Here is a 14555-nt window from a genome sequence, read left to right as displayed (position 1 = left end):
AAAACAATAGAACATTATACTACTATTACTATTTATAAAATTTTATAGCTCGAAAAATGATAGTAAATCAACAAATATTCTTTAATTAATTTTTAATTTGTCAATAATATTTGTAACATATAAAATATAGAAAATAATTCCTTCCACAAAAAGAATAATAAAATTAATTTTAAAATATAATACGTTTGAAACACATGATATCGAGAAGTCGACTTTACAATGCAATTTATTCAGTGTAAGTATGTATAGTGCACGATTACATGAGCGTGGTGGTTCGTACGTGAGCGGCGCCAAGGCGTCGAGACGCTGCGCGACCGATCAGTTGGTGTCTCGTGAGTTTGCTATAATCCTTCCTTCCGCCGTATACTTAGTCGCAATTAATACCCAGTTACGGAAATCGTATTTATTAAACGCCTCTCAAATTGCAGAAGCCATAGCGATTTTATTAACTCACAAGCAAGCTGTTCTTTTCAATAATTTAATTTCACCTTTTCTATTATATGTAAATTAATTTTTTTATTATCCTTGATATTGTTTCTAACCCTATAAAAAATAAATAGTAAAAAAATAAAAATTCTTACTGGTATTAAAACAAAAGTCTCAGTTTTTTAATATAGACATGCACTTAGTAAAGGCTTGTATGCACAACTGATTTTTTCCTGGTAAAAATTGATAAGCATTTTTTAACTTTTAATTTATCAAATAATTATATGTATTATCTAGCGCAACAATGATTATGATTGAAGAAAAAACAACATCGTAAAATATTAAATATATAGCAGTCGATTAATAATATTTCGTAATATATCGGATCAACGATATTGCGACCATGAAGCAATACTCGTCAAACTTGTCCTCGCCGGCAACACGCGATACGCGCGGCGCTGCGCAACGCAACGACGATGCTTTTGACGCATATGTGTCGTTCCCGCGCGCCTCGAGGCACTCGGCATAAAGCGGAGCACTAGTTTCATTGCTAATGACGCTTGGATTTATGATATCGTTACCGTGTCCGCGACAAGAGCGAAGCCAGCCACAGCAGTGGCAACCAATTACAATGTCGTATGCGCCTGACATACTAGAAAATAGATCGTCGCGATTCGTCAAACTGATGACGACTCCATCCAGTCTGATCGCAACGGACCACGATATTCGTATTCGCTACTACCGATAAAGGGACTTTAATTAATCCCAAGGATGATAACGAAAATTCAGCAGAAATAAACTTAGGGTGCTAAGTCTCCCTCGTCACTTGAGACTATTATACTTAATCGTTAAAGGGGAAACACGCCAAAAACTTTGAATTTAATGACAGACTTAAAGAGCATCGTACGGAAGAAATGAGGGTCGAAAGAGTCACAATTTTTATACAACAATAAAAGTACAGTCTAAGATAAAACTTGTTACTACCATTCGAGATTTCTATCATTTTGGTGCCAGGTTATTTTGTCATAAGGAGGCTATATATTGGATATTGTTTAAAGATATTGTGTAAAAATGAATTGTAACGAATTTTCTTCGATCAAAACCCCAGACATTAAGGAACATATAATGATAACGAACAAATATACGTGTCTATCTTTATTAATAAAAACAGTTATAGCATATAAAGTGAGAAACAGCAGAACAATGCCACACTGACAGTGGCACAGAAATCACGAATAGGAATGATTGTGTTGACCTATCAACCTAAAAGATCTGCAACATATCAGATCGTAAATCTATGTTCATATAACTCAATAATGTCATCGCACGACGTTGTCAAAGAGATATTTACGTGGAGGCACACAGGTGCGAGCGTTTCTCACGTGGCTTGGCGAACTGTCATTTTAGAAACACATCACAAAGTCGCCGTCTCGCGAATCTCTTGCAAAGCAACATCGTTGCAGCCGGCTTACGAATTGTCGCAAAAACAGTAGTTTAGGACTCATAAAAACTTCGCGCGTGATTTGTCGCATGTGAAACGCGCCCTATTCCCATTTTTCTTGCCATCCCCTTATTTGCTCCTTTTCTTTTTTTTACTGTGATCCATCGCAAAACTTAACATCTTAACCCTTTATTAGCTTCATGACACGCCCGCGCTTTATTGAAGTAAACCGCAGCTCATGATATTCACGCTTGAGTAGCAACATTATTTTGGGAAAATGTATCTCTTGCAATTCGCGTTTTATTTTCTTTAAACAAGGATATATAATATTTATGCGGATAGAGCTACATTATACAATGCCGTTGTTTGTTATGTAACATTTTGTCGCTTTGCAAAGTCTTCGAATTTGATTGTGATTATTCTGATTTAGTTATTAAATTCTATATACAATTCTAAACTTATATAATTATTTAGTAAATTTATAGTTTTTTTTTTTTTATTAATTAAATTTATTATATTTATATTTAACTCTTCAATCATACAGTCATCAGATTTCAATAAAATCGTTTTCTGCAATTTTCTTAATACTTTTACAAATAAAAATTAATAGCGTTCAATTTGTATTCGCTAAAATATCTGTAGAGAACTTCCCGAATTAAATTTCACGTATAAATTGCACGTGCAAACAAACCGGCTTTCCGATTTCCCAGGTTATTTTTATGTGAATTTTTATCTCATAACATGATTAAACCGGAAATAAACCAATCATATAGGAGCTGAACAATAATAAACACAGTGCGGGATTATTTCCCCCTACCCTCGGAATTGAGAAATGATATAAGTGAATTATACAACCATTACCTTGCGACCATCCCTTTAATTAAGTAGGGATTAAAGGGGTCGCTTCTGTAATACATAATCCTCATCGAATTTCGATTTCTTAGGCTTATCTACCTAACTCAGAAAATACACGTGACTGAAATAGGACAGTCGACGTTAATATAGCCGTTGAAACAATGTAGTTTAATTCATGAATTTTTAAATTTAAACGTATTAACTTTTTCCTTAATGGTACCTGTTGTGAAGGTCATACAAGCCAATTAAATATATTAACTCGTATATAGCATCGATGTATAATTTATTATATCGAAAGTGCTGCTTGTATTACATTAACGTTTAATGACACATTACTTGATTGATTTGAGGATTAAATATTTTGGAAAAGTTAAATAAATAATTACAATAATACACTATCATATCAATTCTTGAATATGTAAAATTGCACTTGCTAATAATTTATCTGTCAATTTGAAATATCTGTGAATGTACTAATAAATATTCCTGGCTTAATGAAGCCTAATCAATAGCTGACATATTATATGGGATAATTTTGCGGTAGAACGTACATAAATTGGCTCTACATTTCGCGATTGGCATTTCAATATTTTAATGAATTTAATGCATCAAGAACTGACGCGTGCAAAAATAATGTGAAAATAATTATTTCACATCTCACCTGTTTATATACATAGAAGTGAATCATTCCGTGACGTGTGTTCAATTACTGATCAAGTAATCCGATAGAGATACATGCAATATTTCCACACACAGTACTGAAATATTATTATTTCTCTTTTAATTTTATATTTTCGCGACGCAAATAACGTTAGCTGTATACTTACTACTTTTAGCTATATTCTTACTATTTTCATATAAAATATTTATATACAGCATTGCTCGCGATAGTAAATAAATAAAATTCTCAACTGCATGCTAAATTTAAACATTAAACTGAATCCGTGTAATGTCTTTTACATGAAAATATCGAATAACGTCAATGTTTCCGCATAAAAGTGCGTCCCGTTGAAATTATACCATAAAAAGTAACGAGCTGATGAATACGGTTCATTCTAGAGAATGAGTCTTCGACACGGCATAAAGAACGCCGGATTCGCCATCGTGGACAAAGCCAATCGAGCTGGAGAAGCGGAGAGAATCGCGACGGCACCTCTTAAGAATAGAACGGAGCAGATTTAGATATCCTCGCGCCGCAGTTACGGCACCTGACTGACTAGGATGTCCGCACGAGAGAGCGTGGAAAATAGCCTAATCTCGTTTAGACAAACGAGCAGCCAGCTCGGAGTATCCTCAAACATTGACGCAGCGTGTTAACGCCATTATTCGAGACGACGCGAGCGTAGGCACTGATTTCTCGCATAGTTCCCCCATTACAACCTTATTCAGACACATATGCTTATCTCACCGAGATCTCAGCGAGATTATTTGGGCTAAGGTAGCTCGAGCGCTTTCGCGTCGGTGTGTGTATACATAACGCGATAACGAGTCTTCTTGATTACATTTTTAGGCCGGCATCAAGAGAATGTACTCAGATATCATAAAAAAATGCACCTGTACTGCTTTCAAAATTCTTAAAATGAAAAAACACAACTTTAATTAACAAAAAGTACTGACCCTCTTATCAACTAGAAAAATTACAAAACTCATTGCTATTAAATACAAATTCATTAATATTGAATATAAATTTTATATTGCTTATAGTAAGAACATATATTTTTATTACGAGAAAAATGCATTCACATTCTATTAAAACAGATTCTAAAGATTCTCAATAAAATAATTGAAAATATAAAATTGGACTCCTTATATAATTAAATATAACAATAATAATTTAGGCGGCTGTTTAGGAGTCAGTGCAGTAAGACAAGCGCACACATTAAATTCTAAAATATACTTTACTATAGTTTAGAAGTTACAAATGTATTTGGACGTTTCGGCCATTGGTTTCGGCTATCCTCAGCAAAAGTGTACAATATAAAAAAATTCTAGCTTCGTTGGTTATTGTTCATCAGTTATGTACAATAATCTATACGGCACAATCATTCGCCTTTGAAATTAATAAGCTTGCTTGTAACTTCTAAACTATAGTAAAGTATATTTTAAAATTTAACGTGTGCGCTTGTCTTATTGCGCTGACTCTTAAACAGCCGCCTAAATTATTATTGTTACATCTAAAGATTCTAAAAGTAAAAAAATAGTTTTGATTAATAAAAGATATTAATTGTCCCTCTGATTAGCTAAATTCCCAAGTAATAAATTGACGTCATTTGTTGTCAATTTTCGTCAAAATGACTTTACCTGGATTCTTATATAAAATTGATTAGGACTGAATATAAATTTACTAACATTAAATATAAATTTTACATAAATTTTCCTTTGTAAGTAACGTATGTGTTACAATATAACGTGTATACTCACAATAACAATTGCGTTAGCGATATAAGCGCGCAGCGATTATAGATCAATGCGATGTGATGAATCGTCGTGTTTTTGAGCGCGTGTTAAATAGCCATTCGTATGATAATAAAATTCACGTTCTATATAACTTATTTATAATATTCTGTTATTCGGTCGTTACGGTCAACGTTATGGCAGTCGTATTAATAAAGGGGTCGCGTGTGTGTCGTAATAGAGGATTTAGACCTCCCCTTCATCGTAGATGCTCGCGATGTTACGCTTTATATACGTTTATCCCGCCCTGTGCATAATCCGCCGTATAAATTTCAATACACAATCGCATAATCCGAGCCGCAAACTGAACTGTATACCCAGCATCCGCATTGCGTCACGTCAATTAGTCTCCCTTCTAATAAACGCCAAATACGTATGTAGGATTAGGATTGAATAATATTTTCAATTGCGAAATATTAGACGCTTAGATAATGCGATAATTATCTTTAAACGCACACAGTTTTAAACGTAAATATTGTAGATTCCCCCCTAGACTATATCCTTATACTGTCCAGCGTGACAGCTGTATGACATGTTCATGTACTCCCTACGTACTTGATATTGCTAGATATATGCACTAGATATATTGGATAGACGTGACAGATTTCTCAGCTGTTGAAATATTGAGTATTAGACAAGCATAGATGAGCTTATGCCAAGTTATACCTGCATACATAATGTCGCGTGCTTTCTTCTGGGAATGTAATACATCCTAAGAATTCCGTCGCGGGGTCCTGTTTAATTTATAATTCAAAATATTTTCTTTCCACAAACACAATCATAGTATTATTCCTTCCTCATAAATATCGTAGAAAACCAATTTTCACTTTCCAATACGTTTTCTCATCAATATTACAAAAACGGAATGAATTGTGACAGTTGGTTCTACATGTAAACGCATCAAGCAGCCGCGGCGCAAGAGAATCATGATTGAGGGAGAAATTGGCCTTTGGGTGATTCGTTGTGGCTTTTATGAGGCTGCAAAAGCGATTACTGCGGATTGGTCTCATTACAGGCGGCCTCGTCGACGACGCCGCGGCTGTAACCGCGGGCGTTTCATATCAAAATGATGCCGTGAGTGCAATTAGATTTAATGTGAAATTGAATTACGCGGAAACCGATCGCAACGCGCGACCACATTGTTTCACGACTGATCAACAGTCGAATGTAAAATATAACGTATCGTGAAACTCTATGGAAAAGACATTATACTGAATGAATCTGTTGGTTTAGTTTAAACGGTAAATATGTATTTCTAAAATAATCTATAGAGAATTTAGAGGAAATATTATTCAAAGTTTAAGAAGCGCAAATTACAGAATCGCACAAATTCTTATAAAATTGCAAAAATTCCAAGGGTTATAGAGGAAGCTCTAGAAATATTTTTTGCGTTTTCTTGTAAGATCTTTTTCTCACTCTCTCGCTTTTCGCGATGCGAAAAAAGGAAAATATCGCGGAAAAAGAGGTTACTTTAGCTTAAAGTGAGTCGTCGACCAACTAGAGAACGTAACCTTGACCGTTTGATGATCGAACGAGCACGCGCGAGGCGGTCGCTTATATCGTGTCGGCAAAATTCGACGATCCAGTGCTAGGAAAATCGAACTTGGATGTCGCATGGCGACGGTTCGTGCGAGACCAGACGTCGCTTTTTTACGCTGACGCCGCGAAATACCGATCGGCCGGCCGGTCAGGCGATTTCTGGTTTCTGGCTTGCGATCGAAGAATCCTCGATACCGAAGTCAGTCTATCGTGAATTCTCTCGATGGCAGTAAAGGTCAGATTTCGCCGGCGATCGATCACGGTTTGTCGCGATAAGCGACATACGATGTACATCATTGATGTTCTTGAGGCGGCCGGAGGATAGAATGGGGTCGTGAAAATAATGGACACAAACTGGATCTTAACGGATTTACTTCTTTTGTTACAATTTTGCTTTAACTGAGCGTAGAGAGCGTGGACATTAAATGCACAGTATTTATTACATAACAAGTAACATAAAAAGTTAAAAAGTGAGCGAACAATCGTGATGCGATTATGAAAGAAATATGTCGTTTCTTGTACTGAAAAGAAGAGTGTCATCTTGGTGTTTCCTTATTTTTGTAATAATATTAACGGGACAGTTAAATACCGAAAAACAAAAAGTCTCTAAACGTGAGTACTTCTGCTTAACAGTATTAAAATTATAACACAATTTCTACCCCTTATTGATGTATTTATAAATTTTCAATTTTTTTGGAAATGATTATTTGTATAACAATTGCATGTTAACTGATTGATCAATTTAATTAAGCCAAAAAAATTATGGGTAATATGATCTTTATACAAATTTTTATAAAAAATTTCGCAAAACTCTATAAATTTTATATCATTAAATCATTTGTATTGTTTGTCATCGACAAGTGTGTTTTTACTTTTTTAGAAAAGAATCGGGAAATCCTGTCATTGTACGAAAATTCTAACAGCGATGTTTTCAATGTGAAAAAGTTTACCAGTCCTTTAATATAGAAAACACGGAACATTTCGGCAATGTGCGCTCGTGCGTATCTGACGAAATGCATCGCTGCGCGTCTCGGTGTTCCCCGGCTTGTCTTGTCGGCTCCGAGCTTCCGGGTTTCCGGGGGCTGCGACCCCCTCGAGGAGCCGGCCGCGAGTCTCGTATCGAGGGAGTCGGAGGTCGCAGAGGAACGGAAGGTGTCGATCGATGAATCGTATGCCGTACGAGGACGGGTTGGTTTCCGCGCGGCTTGACCGTCGCGTGTTATCGATTTGAGCGAGTACACACAGTCTCTAGCATTCGGTACCGCCTCGCTTCATCGTCGTCGTGAATGAAAGACACGGCATGCGACGATCAGCCGGTGCGATTTAATGACCCGATGTCGAATGGCGGTGATCAGTGATAAAGATAGACTCGCCCTCGGCACGAGTTATTAAATATACATGTATAGACAAAAATAAAAACATAATTGCACAACGTGATATCTCGATCGAGTTCAATTTTTCCTTTCGAATTTTATATCTCTAAGTAAACATTATAAATTAAATATTTCTTCTTATACGAATTATAAATATATTTGTAGAATAATAAAATTTCAAATTCTTATATCGCGCAATGTGATCCGATATTGTATTTTATAAAAAGTATACAATTTTTTAATTGAGAAATTTAAATCTTCGCTTATGACGAACGATGATATTGCTCGACTAGCTGTCCTATCGATATAATTGTAATAGTCGTTGTGAATGCCAGAAAATGTGACGGTGACAGTCGTGCCAGGAGAGACACCACGTGTCACGCGTTCTCCCTCACTCTTCCGCCTTCTCCCTCTCGCGAATTTGACGATAATGCCGCGTACGGTTCGATACCGGCGTCGCGACGCCCGGCAGTCTGCCACTATTCTGTTCCATCCTTCACCCAACGTCATCCCGTCTTAGGAGACATTTACGCGTTTTCTAACACCGAATCTCTTACGTATCTGTTTCTTGTGCAATCACATTACCACTATATTTCTGTGTATAACTTCGGTTAATAAAAAATTGCAAATAACAATTTTATCAATACAGAAAAAACAAATAATACACTATTACTAGAAAAAGATAATTTTCATAAAATACAATATTAATGGAATTTAAAATATGATGTAAGATTAAAATGTCTATTTTCAGCTACGTAAAAAATAAAAAATATTAGAAAAACAAATAATACAATTTATCTTCCAATTTTATTCAATTATTATTATATTAGATTGATTATTATATTAAATTATTACATTAAATAAAAATAATTGGAGAAAATCGGAAACTGTAACAAAGATAATATCTATATATAAACAGAAATTATATATTATATATAAGTATTGAGATAAACAGATGGTTAAGGCAACAAAATTCAATCGGTATATTAATTTGCTGGACGATTTGGTTAATGAATGTCACTAAAGCCCTTGGGATCTAAAGTGCGCGTGTCTCTCTCATTTTGTAAAGATAGCATGAAAGGAGGAAGGAAACTCCTAAGGCTTCTCTTTGCACGTATATCGTATAATTAAAGGAAACTGAAGCGCTTTTGGAGCGTTCGTGCATAAAGTCATCTTAAAACTAATTAGCATTAAAATTTTGCAATATAATAACCACAATTGTATTATATATAACTCTCTTGGATCTGCATTACATAATATTTTAACATAATTTGATATTTATGCAAAACATTATAAAAATACTGAAATATTTTTGTAAAATTATAAAAATACATTTTATTATATGAGTTGGAAGTGATGTATTCTGTTACGCACTAATATGATATTTGATTTGAAAAGTGCTACTACAAACAAAGAAAAATGGACAATGCAATTCAAAACGTTGTAAGTGCAATTGACATTTATATGTGGACTTATAATGTTTTGACTTTCATTTTTTACTCAGGCTTATAACGATTTCAAATTTTAACAAATTTTTAAAATAAAATAAATTAACTAAAATTTCTGCAGATGCTGATACTTTATATCTTCAGTTATTGCGATATTTTTTTTAGAACTTTTAAAATAATAGTTTTTAAGAGAATTATTTTTCTTTTCTCTTAAAAAATTGAAAAAATAGCACATTATTTTGTTTTGGCTCACCTTATTTATAAAATAAATAAAACATAATAACTTTTGCTGTAATGTTATTAAAAAATTCATAAAATATAATTATCAAATTAATTTAATGATGCAGGAAAATATTTTATTCAATTAAGCGTAGTAATCTATAATTTTCTCTCTTAAGAAAGTATTCAATCGAAGAATAAGAGCATGCATGTTATCAGATTATTTTTGTAAGAAATTGAGTCTGTCGTTATGATGTAGAGGAACATTAGTTTGATGTATAATATATAATGTGTTTGCCTATAGCGATGTATGAATCTCTACAGTGATCAAAGAGAAGCATATGTGCGTAAATAAACTTTGAGGATACGAAATGATCAGCGTGAACCTGCTTACAGACACCTGCTTGATGTTTTCTTAGCGAGAGCTAAAAATATCATTCTAGATTTCGGTAACTGCATTTAAGCAAATTATACTTTTGGACGCACGCCTTCCTGTTGGCGAAGAATGTTGCCAGTACTGTTTACGTTCTAATTTATTTATTAACTCCGTATTCTCCTTCGTATTTCTGCTTCTTTATCTTTCGATATTATTAAAACGAATGTAATCGATTGAAAAACCCTTGCTGCCGATCTCTGTGACATCGTCATGTTATTAATTCATTTCTATTATCCAGAAAGGACACAAGAGTTCTTAATTATTAAATCATTAGAAAAAGTTATAATTGAATCACATCTGACATTGGGAAACGTATTCACATCTGCATTATTATTAATGTTTAATCGATTTTATACTAGCAACCAATAATGTATTTGCTAGATTTAAATACATTGTTATTTTAATTGTTTTAATCGAATTAAGCTGAATAAATTACTAAAAACTAGGCTATAGAAAAACACATCAGAATTATCATATATTATAGAAATAAGAAAAATTTTCGCAACCTCAAATCTTTTTATAAATATATTCTTTGAATTCTTTATGAAAAGAATTTTGAGAAAATAAATTTTAATTAAAGAATATAAATTTTTCAGAATAACACAGATTTTGTAGAAGAATAAAAGATATATATCTAGATATTATTTAAAAGAATTTAAAAAGATTAAGAAAACTAGATAAAAGAACATTTCTTAATTTTCATTGATATAGGATACTTTGTTATAAACACATCAAATTCATATCAGTTCTATCTATTTTATCCATTAACGTTCCCTTGCTACTAGTCACCTTATCAAAAAGGAAGACCAGGTTTTCGTGGCGAGCGTATGTCTCACGTAACCAAACGTCAAGGGTTGTCACTCATCACGAAAGTAGCTAGCCCGATCAAGGGGTTGTCCGCCGAAAGCGGACAGACCGGTAAACTTTTTTCCACAGGACTTCAATCATTATCAACGTGAAGTCGACGCGACAAAGGCGAAATGGATTTCACGTGTGTCTATATGTGTGTGCGTAACGAGAGAGAGAGAGAGGAGAGATGCGATAGATAAAACAGACTGTTTACGGGGCGGACAGTTTCGCGGAAGGGGTTGAAGGCTTCATGGAACGGGGAAAAGCACGGAAACGCCGATAACGAGCGTCGACTGTGAAGAGTCGATCAATACCACCGTTTCGAGAAGTCTACGTCGTCTATGATCATTTTCTTCTTCTATTTCTTCTTCTTCTCCCTTATCCCTACCTTCTTGATTTGATCCTATAAAAAGATTGGTGTGGTTTCTTCGAAAGGTTAATTTTACCGCGGGAACTTCCGCGGTAAATCGAAACAAATCGAATCATCGCGAAAAGAAGAAAAATGAAGCGTAATGATTATTCGATGAACAAGATAAATTTGAAATTTTTTTATCGCGTAAAGATAAATTTTGCGCATAGGATTGAAATAATGTTGTCGGCCAATACAGTGTGAACGCAAAAGTTTTGGAAATGGAAATTATCGTCTTCGATATATAACTGATTGCCGTGTTATTGAAGTTTTTCCGTAGCCATATTACGAATAAATGAGAAAATATGAAAAAATTAATATTTCTGATTTCATCTTTTAATTCTTGTATTTGTAAACTTTTCAACCATTCATATTGTTATATATCTTCACTTTGATTATCCATTTTATCGTCGATACTCTCTCAATTAAATGTATAGTCACTTTTTAATATTATAAACGGTATTCAAATGACTGCTGTATAAGCAATAAACAAATTTCTTAAATTGATTGTTTCAGTGTCTGGGACGACGAAAGAAGAAGAGACGGGGGTATCTTCAGTTACAGAAGGAACTACCGTAGTCCTCGGCGCGAAAACAAGGACAGGAAGTGATCCTGGAGGAGGTATAGATCTATTAGCAGCCCTGCAGCTTCATAATACTACTCGACAGGGCGTTACGCTGGTGCCGGGTCTGGTTAGACTGAGACCAGCCTATTATCTTCAGGGTAAGCCAACTTTCTAATCTTCGATCCAACTTATCTTTCATGAAATCTTAAAGAAAAAGGATCATCATGTAAATTGGTTAGACTGAGACCAGCCTATTATCTTCAGGGTAAGCCAACTTTCTAATCTTCGATCCAACTCATCTTTCATGAAATCTTAAAGAAAAAGGATCATCATGTAAACCAGTGATACGCAACTTGTAGTCCACAGACTTATACAGCCAAAAAGTACGAAATTGTATTTTCTATTTTATGCAAACTATATAAACATTATGCGGTCAGGAAAATTTTAATTGTTTCTAAAAATATAGTCCTCTGAAAATATTCCTTGAAAACAGTTGCGCGTCTAGGTGATTGATAAGAGAATTCTTGGACACTGTAAAACAATGATTTTTATTTTGAACAATATTCTGCAGAAAAGAATCACCATCGCTTATTTTTTTTTCTACGGATTCTAATTCATTTTACCGCAGACAACTTCATTTCACAACAGGAAGTTGTGTTAGAAATTAGAAAAGATACAATTTTGAAAATTTAACTTAAGATGTTAGTATTTTAAAGACATTGTCGAAATAGTAAGAAATAAATTAAAGTACATTTACAGTTACGCTTGTTGTATTACTATACAGATGTAAGAGCAGATAAAGCCTTTTATTTGATTCGCACTCCTTCAAAGCTACAATATATATTAAACGATAAATCGTAGCGTAGCTCATACACGAAGCTGCCACTTCGGTAATGCTCTCTTAACCTGAATACTCCCTTAATTTGCATATCGTCGGGGCTTTCTTCATGCGAACGATTCTCTTCTTACTCCTCATATAGCACACATTGCAATTATTATGTCTCGTGAAGACGATGATTGCATTCTTTGAGTTATAACCCACGAAACTTATCTCCATTATATTCCACAAAATTTTGCCACAAAATTCGCCTCGAAAATTAAATTGAGAATATGAAAGATGATAAAATACATGCGAAACAAATTATTTTGAAATACGAATTATTATTGAAGATATTTATCTGTCTGATTTTATGTTATAATTATATTTTATACTATAACATTATTTTAAAAAGTTTACAAATATATATATTTTTGTACATAGTTAGAAAATTTGTATTAAATTTAAGACATTTCATGAGTCCCAAAGTTTTGTGTTAAATATAATATAAATATGTATGTTTTGAAATAACATAAAAATAATATGTAAAAAATTAACACAAATATACATATAACATTAATTCATAAATAAATTGTGTGGAAACATATTTCATCGATAAAATTAAAATTTATAATATGAAACATATTTTATTCAATTATCTTAGAATTTTAAAATATATTATTTTTACATTTGTTTTATGGCTTATAAATTGTGTTATTTTAGTATCAAGAAATATTGAATATAAATTTAACACAAAATATTCAAATAATGCAAATTAATACTTGGATATGTTAAAAATTCAACACAGAAATTGTTTCTAAAAATAGTTTAAATAGTTCTCTGAAAATAGTCTTCTGAAAGAAGGATCGGCTTTAACACAAATACAAAACATGTTTTACTGTGTAGTACTGAAACGGATTGCAAGATTTCGGATTAATTTACAAGTCAATGAAGAATCTTGTTTCAAAATTAGTTCCTTGAAAAATGATAAACGACAAACAGCATTGCCTCTTGATGGATATGCATGTGCCTCTCATTATACGACGCTGGTTATGCAACGTGCGATTAATCGATATTGCGAAAGGTCAGTTTGATAGCACCGCCTACGCGTCGTCTCTGCTCACAGACGCCAAGAGGGTATTCCCCTATGACGAGTATCGATTGTTTCCTCGAATTTCAGGAAGTTGCCAATTTCACAACATTTTTGGCAGGCGATAAATCCGCATTTTACTTGAAAACAGTACACGGCTGATGTGTAACATAAATAATAATTATCAATTACTATTAGGTTTTTAATACTTGACTTTAGACTTATTTTTGCACATAACGCAGAACATAATGCTTTCTGAAATTGATCGCGTTCGAAGGGGTTAAACGATGTTCCTGTTAAATAGACGACTCTTCATCATCGACGAGCACGTCGTCTATTCAACCCCGTAACATGGTGTATCCAATTATACCGGGGCATCCCCGCGCCCTTCAGCGGCGGATGGTGTCCAAGCCACGTGGGTGTGTGGGCGGCAGTGCAACGGCCGCGGAAAGCGGGCCTGGAAGAAGAGGGGAGGGGGGGAGGGTTGAAATACCGCAGGAGTAGGGTTTCCCCGAAAGAAATTTCAATTACACCGACGCCCTTCTTCGAGCTGCACCCTCACAGGATGCTTTCGTAGAAGTTAGGCAAAGGCTCTTCGTGGTTCGCAACGTCGAGAATGTAAGGGGGGGGGGGG

This window comes from Cyphomyrmex costatus, unplaced genomic scaffold, assembly GCF_001594065.2.
Source record: "Cyphomyrmex costatus isolate MS0001 unplaced genomic scaffold, Ccosl1.0 scaffold219, whole genome shotgun sequence".
NCBI classification, from domain to species: Eukaryota; Metazoa; Arthropoda; class Insecta; order Hymenoptera; family Formicidae; genus Cyphomyrmex; species Cyphomyrmex costatus.
This window is presented reverse-complemented; position numbering follows the sequence as displayed.